The sequence below is a fragment of the Leuciscus leuciscus genome (assembly GCF_965113295.1).
Source record: "Leuciscus leuciscus genome assembly, chromosome: 3".
Taxonomy (NCBI): Eukaryota; Metazoa; Chordata; class Actinopteri; order Cypriniformes; family Leuciscidae; genus Leuciscus; species Leuciscus leuciscus.
In genome coordinates, this window is record NC_138727.1 from 43,005,058 (window position 1) to 43,014,705 (window position 9,648).

Genomic DNA, 9,648 nt, shown 5'->3' on the forward strand with positions numbered 1-9,648 from the left:
TACATACATGACACGCTGCTGTGAGCAATCAAGAAATGCTGCTGCTGTACAATAGACCGTACATGTACATGTATTACCCATAGCAGATCAATAAAGGTGGAGCTGGGGAAGGTGGAGGGTTTCTGAAAGCGCACTGCACTGCTAAGGCAAATGCTAACCAAGGATTTGAAGGTTGAACATGTAACCTCATTGGCTACTGATACGGCTGGAACCAATCAGCTGGGCCCTATAGAGAATTATATGATTGCAAGCGTTTGAGTTAAGGACCTATTAGCCTGTGCTATCAAGAGTTTCATTACATAACTTTGTATTTGTAAAAAGTAGAAGTTTGTTTTCAAACATATAGATCGTTTGTTTTATTCTGAAACAGTATGTTGCATTTTCTTATTGGTACAAGTGGCTTTCACAAGGCAACCTTTCAAAGCGTACCAAAATGTGTTCACGCAAGTCACTTGTGAGTAACTGTCCTCTTATTGGGCAGAATTTCCTCTGCGTCATCCATCAAGATTATTGACAAGTTCGCTCCATGAGCTTATTGTGGCTTTATTTGTAACTGTTGAGACAGACGCAAACACTATACGAATGTAGCCGTCATTCCCGCTGTTAAATTATATGCAAATTCAAACACGCTCTCTCTGGATCTCCCAGCGCTGTCTAGAGGTTATCAGTGTCAAGACCTATGGTCAAGACACATGCGAACACTAGACGAATGTCATAATGGCATTATGATAATGATTATGCAGCTAGAGCAGGAATCAATGCTTCATCGGGACAGCATTCTAAAATGAATTCATTTTAAAATGAACAGGTGCTCTTTTGGTTTTCAACTGTGGTAACTAATGTGCTCACTCACAGAATCAGACACTATTGCGATTTATATAGCACATTTCCCGTTATGAATTATAATATAATTTGTTGGTCCGTTGGGTCGGATCGCTTTCACACCTTAAGCGAACCGCACCAGAGTTCGTTTGCAATCGAGCTGAGACCACCTCGTTCAGGCGGTCTCGGAGCGATTGTTTTGGTGCGGATCCGAGCGCGATTGCCGTGTTCACATAGCCTATGCCTAAACGAACCAAACCAAGGGAGAAAACACACCAGGTTCTGAAACAAACGGTCAGGTAGGCTATGGAAACCCACTGGGCTCGTTTGTTGCGGTCCGAGCCCTTGCTCGATTGTTCCCGGCGCCCCCCGCAGCGTTGGTCTGGTTTCACACTCAGCTTTATTCTATCGAACCCTGGTGCACTTGTGTGCTTCTTACGTCATCGCAAATGTGCACGGCTATTATGCGCAGCTGAGTGAACAGCACAGGTTTACTGTGTGTGTCGCATAAGATAGCTTTCTGCTGCTTGCAAACTGACTCTTTTGAGGAGACTGGATTTCCATTAAATTGTTGCTCTGATTCCACGTGCTATGCGCAAATACACTGCAGGCTCATTCTCGCTCGTATCCAAGGTAAATCATCAACACTATCATCCCTTACATGTGTTTGAACTAAATACATCATAATCAGCTAAAACGCATGCGCAGGTAACTTTACTTCCTGAACAAGTGCGCACCTGAGTCCATGTTGCTTTCACATTCACACGAACCGCGGCACGGTTCAAGTGCAACCGAACTCAGACCACCTCCTCCAGGTATTCTCGGGTTCGGTACTCCAGTGTGCACTCGGGTCCGCATGACAGCGTTCACATTAGTAATTTTTCATGCGAACCATGCCGTTCCAAACTAAACTGCCAGTGTGAGGGTGCTTTCACACTGAACTCGTTTGCTGTTGTCCAAGCCCGGACTCGATTGTTCCCGGCGCCCGGCAGCTAGGCTTGTTGCGATAGTCGGTGTTACCGGTGATACACGGTGTTTAACCCACCTACCGGTCATAGCACTTGACCACCGGCACCGTCCCCATCGTGTTGAAGTTTTAGCCTATAGCAAAAAAGCACTTAATTCAGTTAGTGTCTACGTGCCTTCGTAATTTAGCGTAAGCGGAACGAGCGCCGCAGTAAAGCAGCAGGTGTCCGATTTCATTTATCATTTGAGGGGAGTGAGGCGAGCTAACTGGCAAAGGATGGCGGAAGATCTGGTTTCAAAGCGAAATGCAAAAGCACCTATTTGGAAATATTTTGGATTCAAACCAAATGCCAACAGGGAACCTGAAAACGTTAACGAGGCAACCTGTAAACTTTGCCTGATGAAAGTGGCAGCATCCGGAGGTAACACTTCGAATTTACACGCACATCTTTTAACAGCTTAACGTGAGTTTAATTTTTATATTAGTTTTTTTTTTTGCACTTAAGTGTCCAGTGATTATTCGGGTCGGCTACCTTATTTAACGAAGTTTTTGATGTTCGTTCGTTTCATACTCGATGGCTGTGCGGTGTTTTTTTTTGTTTTGTTTTTTTTTTTGCTGAAAAAGGCAGGCACTTTATTTAACGAAATCTTGTTTGATACTTGCACGATGTGTGCAGTTAATAAATGCACTTTAAAGGTGTTTCATAAGTGTTTAGTTTTTGCATGGTGTGTCAAGTTATTATTCATTTTGCAATAAAGATGTGTGTAATACAAGCGAGTTTCTTATTGTTTTGTGTATTTTTATTAAGAATAAAATAAATTAACCCATGATTAATTCAAACAAATGCTACTGAATTGCCGCTAATTAAAGTGAAAGTAAATTGAGACGTGTGCATTTTCGGCCACCCGAAATCCCCGACACGCAACCCCGGTGACACCGGGATTACCGTTTTTTTACACGTCGATTAACCGGTGGAAAAAATCCGTCACCGCAACATCCCTACCGGCAGCATTGGTCTGGTTTCACACTCAACCTGGTGCGTTTGAGTGCATCTTACATCATCGCAAACGTGCAATGCGCATGATAGAAAACAGAACGCGGGTCAATAATATAATGTGTATTTTATTAATTTGGTGCTATTGTGCGCAGCTGAGTAAACAACACAGTGTGTTTACTGTGTGTGTGTGTGTCACATAAGGTAGCTTTCTGCTGCTTGCAAATGGACTCTTTTGAGGAGACAGGGGATTTCCATTAATTTGTTGCCCTGATTCCACATGCTATGCCCGAATACACTGCAGGCTCACTCTCGCTCGTATCCAAGATTCCAAGCTAAATCATCAACACTATTGTTACGTACTGCTCTGAGACAAGAAGGTTGAGGATCCAAATGCAGTTTATTTAATAAGGCCACTCCAAACACATAATCCAAAGTAAAGGCAAGGTCAAACACAGGCAGGCAGTCCAATCAATCAAACAAACAAACAAACAAACAGGCAGACAGTGAACACAGGCAAAAGGGTAATACAGAGACAGGTAAGAAATCAAAACCAAGAGACATAAGACCTGGAAAACGCTCAGAGATGCAGTGTAAACAACTAACAAGACTTTGCAGGAAATGACAGAAAGAACCAGGCTTATGGGTAAGTAAACAAGATGATGAGACACAGGTGAATGTGATCATGGCTGATTAGTCTTGTTAAAGGATTATGGGAAATGGAGTCTGTGGATGTTTGGTGACTGTCCGTGTTGGAGTGCCCTCTGATAGTAATTCCGGGCACTCTCATTGGTGATCGTTATAACTATCATCTCTTACATGTGTTTTATTTAACTAAATACAACGTAATCAGCTAAAACGCATGTGCAGGTTACTTTACTTCCTGAACAAGTGCGCACAGTATTAACAGTAATACAGTAATACTGGTCAATAAAACAAAATGCATTTGATTATAATTAACCAATGTGTACAAAACTAAAATAGCCTAAATTCACGTTTATTTTTACGTATTTGTCAGTTTGAGGTGTCGTTGCCATAACGCGTTGCTATGGGTTGCGTCACTTGCGTGTGTCTTACTTCGGACTTGACTGAAGGGGTCATTCTCCGTTTTCCAGGGTCTAAAACTCCGAAATCGTGTGGACGGCAGGCGTAACCACCGTAGCAAAAGTTATGCGTTTTATAATGAAAATGCACTAGTGTAAACGTAGGTATACAACAGTCTGCTCGGGAAACGATGCTCTCGAGTCAAATATGGTTCTTTCAGTGAGTATCACAAAGTTACGTCACTGGAACGTTATTTGGCACGTTGCTGCGACTAATATCGTCCTTTGATGTTACGTCCTCGCAACATGCCAGTTTACATGTCTGTCCATGCAAAATTACATGGACAGATGAATTTACATTTATGAAGCAATCTGAATCTGCATCGTTGAAAGTATGTTAATCGACTACAAATTACTGCACAAAACCAGCACCAAAAGTAGCATAAATGGTAAGTAGTATTCAAGTCACTTGTATTTAGTCTATATTGATACACCGTGGCTTTTACCATTTGATCAAACTATCATAGTTGGTTAAATGAAGCCTAGGCGCCACCTACATGATGTTTTACTAACCAATTACCAATAATTGATCCAATTATCACATCATTCCAACCAGCTGTCAACAATCAGTAATCAACATGTCTATCCAATCAGCATGAGTGGAGACCTATATATACTCATTTGACTCGCCAATGTTTCTCGACAGTTTTTCAGCATCCCTCCACCACCCTGTCTCCTCACATTCGCCTGGTTACTTCCTAACCAGCAATACAGGGGGAGTACTCTGGGTTTGGGCCCAATATCCGAGCTCTGAGCCCTCTCCCCGGACAGCACGCCAAATATGCATACCATTTATTTCTATCTAACTTATTTGTAAGTGTGAACTCGTGAAATGCCTATTATGTAAAGTGTTGGCTGACAAACAACACGCAAAATGGTGACGTGAAAGGACTTTATTATTTTAAAGCTACAATATGTTTTGTTTTTTTTCACCACTAGGGGTCGCTAACCTCTTACAATAACAAAGGCGTAGATTGATGACGCAGTGATAAGCGGAATCATCGAAATTTCTGTCATGCTGATGGATCTTATAATGGATGAGTGAAAACATTCATGTTTTTTAACATGACTGTGGTATGAAGCAGATCGCGATTGCTAATGAGAGACCGATATCAGCACCACACGCGAGTCCCGTGGATATAAAGGTATGAGGACATTTCATTCTACCAAACTACCTGCAAGTGCTGAAATACTACTCACACAGGTCAGTTTATTTGATGAATGAAACTTGTGAGGTAACGCAGCGCTGTTTCACTTGGTCTAACGTAACACTATCATACTAAACAGCATTTGAGTGTGTTGAAAGTTATAATGTTATTCTATATGTTAGATTGTTGGCTATATGAGACTAGCAGAAAGCTAGATCAACATTAGAATAACATACTGATCATATTCTAACATTTCATCATGTTGAGCTATATAACATTGCTTTGTTTTATGTACATTTGCTCACCTGTCTAATAAAGTACATGCAAGAGCGGTGTCTCTGCCAATTCGTGAAGCTCTGTCAAGTCCAAGTTTGTTGCGGAAAAGGAGCTCTCGGCATCGCGAAAACGCCACGCCGATATTGATGCTCGTTTTAGTTCTCCTTTTGTCCCAAAGTCTGCTTGCCATGATCCATAATGTTTGAATGAAACAACAGCGCGCTGCTAAACATAACGCAGTTGTCCACATCTGTCGCCATGGTAACTATGGCAGTACAAGCGGAAACCAGGGATACCGCAGATATTACGTCATTGACAGGAGACAAGGGACGGGCACTTTTTAAAATTGTGAATTTCTCTGAATTTACAAATTCTTGGAAACATTTAGGATAATGAAAGTACACAATTGAAAGAAATGTATAATACTGTGCAAGTGGTTTTTGGATATTTTGATACAAAATTCTTACATATTGTCCCTTTATTTTAACATTTTTGATAATTATGCAACAACAGTAATACTATATAGGCTAATAGTATGTACAGTACAGGTAACATTTGGACACATTACTATTTTTTACTTTTTAAAAAAAAAAAAAGTCTCTTATGCACATCAAGCCTGCATTATTTGATCAAAAATACAGAAAAAAATATTACAATTTAAAATAATGGTTTTCTATTTTAAAGTACTTTAAAATATAATTTATTTCTGTGATGCCAAGCTTAATTTTACATTATAAATCATTCTAATATGCTTATTTATTATCAATGTTGGAAAAAGCGTAATGTTTTTTTTGGAACCTGTTATACTTTTTTCAGGATTCATTGATGAATAAAAAGTAAAAAGAACAGCACTTAATTAAAATATAAATTATTTTATAAGTCTTTACTATCACTTTTGATCAATTTAGGCCTAACACAGCATTGCTGAATTAATTTATTTCAAACAAGAAAAATACTGACCCTGAAATTACTGAACTTTTGAACGGTAGTGTATATTGGTACAAAATATTTCTATTTAATTTTTTTTTATCTCAGAATCCTGAAAAAGTATCAAAGGATATAAGTATATTAAAATAGAAAACCATTATTTTAAATTATAGTAATATTTTACAATATTACTGGGGTTTTTTTTCTGTATTTCTGATCAAATAAATGCAACCTTGGTGAGCATATGCCCCTTTTTTACATTTGAGCCCCTGCCCCTGAGGAACTTGGCCTATTTGGCTGTTCCTGAATAACAAAGTCCGAATTTTAAGTATCCAAATATATGACCGTTTCAGGGATTCTTATTAGCTACACAAATCCACAATGTTTTATAAATAACAACCATATGTTCTAGTTCAAATTGCCTCCAAACTAGCCTTTACGCATTGTCTGCAATGTACTCATAGATCAGACATTGCAACAAACAGGTGTTTAGGAAAGTACTGTGTTTTTTTCCCTTTTTTTTCTTGTTGCTATTGAGTGTTTTGACAGAAAATAACATCAAAAGGGCCTATAGACCCGCTGTACCCTATCATGAAAAAGATAGAAGACAATAGCAGCCATGTCTCTTATTGTCTGCAGCACCAAAACAAAAGCACCAAAGCTTTTCATAAAACAGCCCATTCAGCTGGAGCTAACTTGAGTGAACTTTAAAGCAATGAAAAAGTTTACATTTAGAAGGTAAATAAATCAAGAGACACATACTGCCCTAAGAAAGTGATCATATTTAATAATGTTTTGTTAAAGCTTCGTGTATTAACTGTCAGCATTGGTTTGCAGCAGAGATGAAACATGATCTAAGTGCAGCAGTCTTTATTTTGAAATAAACTCCAATATTCACAAAACAGAATATTAGGAATAGGAACAAGGATCAGGAACAGAACAGAACAACAAACATAAAATGACGTAGAACTAACTGAGAACTGAAAGACACAGCACAATAGACAGCAAACGAGAGGGGCTAATTAACTAAACACACCTGAACAGAACTAAACCAATCAGTGACCCTGGTGACAAAACAGGCTGGGAAAGTGAGAGAACTGAACTAATTAACAAACTGAAAACCAACCTAGAAACACAGATATGAGCACAACAGATCAAAAACAACTCTAAACGTGAACAAACAAAACGTGACATTAACAATGCAAATGTGACTGATTCTCAGCTTTTTGTCTTGTGTATCTAGGCCAATATTACAATTATTATTTATTTTTTTATGCAAGTGTATTGCACCACACAAATACAGACCCGATACTTTGAATTATTATTCTTCTTTCCCTGAAACTAAACGTGTTAACATATAGAAATATGACATTTCTTTTACGCACTGACAGCCATATCATTTTAATTGTAAGTCATATTTTCTATTTTATAGGTTTTACAAAGCAAACAATCAACTAATGTCATGCTATTGCTATGAGAAACTAAGTACTGCCATACAGTCCCCTCTCTGCATGGGGCCTAAAGAGGATAAAAAAAGATTGGGGATTCTAGATATCTAATCTTTTCCTGTCCATGAGGATCTTCACAGTATTATGCATGCAGAGGGTTTTTTTTTCTTTCTTTTTTTTCTTGTCAAATAGGCCTACATTATAACCTGCACCATCTTTCTCATTTCCCATTTATAATCAAATACTCATCACCCCGCCACATCTTCAATTACTTAATCTGCAAATCTTTTCCTCTAAACAGCCCATAGAGACTAGGCTCTATGATTCCCTAAGGGGAATATACACTCTAAACAAAAATGGTGCTAAATAGCACTAAAAGTGGTTCATTGGCTTGTAATCATAGGGGAACCACTTTAAGTGCCATATAGCACCTACCTTTGTCAAATGGTGCTATGTAGAACCATAAGAGGTGCCATATAGCACCTTAACCACCCCAAAGAACCGCTAAAGAACCGCTGAAGAACCAAACTGGGCTTAACAGGTTCTTTAAATGGTAGTGGTGCTATATAGCACCTTAACCACCGCAAAGAACCCCTGAAGAACCATTTTTTTTTTGTGTGATAAGCAGTATAAGCACTCTCCTGAATCTGACTGTTCTCCTATGATATAACAAAGATGACACTTTCCTACCTTAAAACAAACTGATTCATACAACCAATTCAGCGCACACACAAATAGACATACTAACTAACATGAATAGTGCATGAGGTCTCATCACTTGTTCCATAAGTGGGGCAGCGTGTCAAGTGGATATCTATGATGATCTGCATGGCTGCATGTCGAATCGCACCTGTCTCAAGAAGCACTGGTCATTAGTCCTGCTTGTCCCAGCATATTGGCAAGAGAAGCTGATTATGTATCTAGTTTCTCACTGGGTCTAATCTGCCCAGCACTGTCTGCTCAAAATCATAATGAAATCTGTGATGAGGCATAGTCAGCACTAACATCAATCTGTGATGAGGCACTGTCAGCACTAACAGCCTCTTGTGCATTCCCACAATGACAGTCCACCTGGAGTCACATTAAAAAGTTACAGTACAAACAGCACAAAATAATCAGAATACTAGCCTATTTTTGTTTGCTTTGTAACGGGCAGTTGTGAATTAAATAGCTCTCTGTACGTAGGCTATTTCAATAGGAAAAGGACGTGAGACACCATTCTAGGTTCTTTACAGTGCCAATTTTTGTTCTGCACCGAAACAATGTACGGACAACGATGAGAACAGTCCAGTGCGTAAGCAGGGTTGACAAAGTATATCTTTTTTTTTAAAGCAGCACATGTATCCAAATGCCTCACTCTGTGGGAAATGTAGCGTACATTGCGTTGAAAACAGGAGTGAAACGTGAGCATGAAGCTCGCTTACCTCTCTCGATGTCCGTTGGACAGCGACTTGGTGCTGAGATTAGGTGTATCGCTGACGGAGAAACACTCGCTTCATGTAGTTTGTTAACGCTGCTTCCGAGTCATTGCGACGATTGGGCCATTTCAAACGGACGTCACACGCTGTCCCTGTTTTTGAACGCTGATTGGTCACTTGATTAATCAATCAAAGCAAATCATAGATAATCCATGTAATCTTCATTTGGGGAGGTGCTCAGGTATCTTGTGCTTTCTTGTATTTGTAGTCCAAACGGTTGGTCACATATTGTTGAAAAAAAAAAAAAAAAAAGAAGGAATTTTATGAAATATGGCAACCGTTCAATGAAACTGCTTGCGGCTGACATAGTCTTCTGTGAGGGCTGTGCAAGTCACGGAGTATGATGCATTATTAATCTACTAGCCTTTTCACATAGAGATTCAGTTTCATTTGCGGACTTTCACCCCGTGCATGTTGTCGCTTGCTGCACAACACACTGGCAATAATAACCTTTTTACGGTTTTGGATAGCCTATATCTGCTTTA

General features: G+C 39.3%; 1 protein-coding gene across 1 annotated transcript in view; it reads right to left on the reverse strand.

Moving 5' to 3' along the window:
• wdr17 (WD repeat domain 17) overlaps nucleotides 1-9,179 on the reverse strand; it is a 41,815-nt gene extending 32,636 nt beyond the window's left edge. Inside the window, exon 1 of the mRNA XM_082163215.1 lies at nucleotides 9,110-9,179. The gene's annotated coding sequence lies outside the window, so the exon portion shown is untranslated. The remainder of the gene's footprint in view (nucleotides 1-9,109) is intronic.
• Nucleotides 9,180-9,648: the final 469 nt, after the last annotated feature.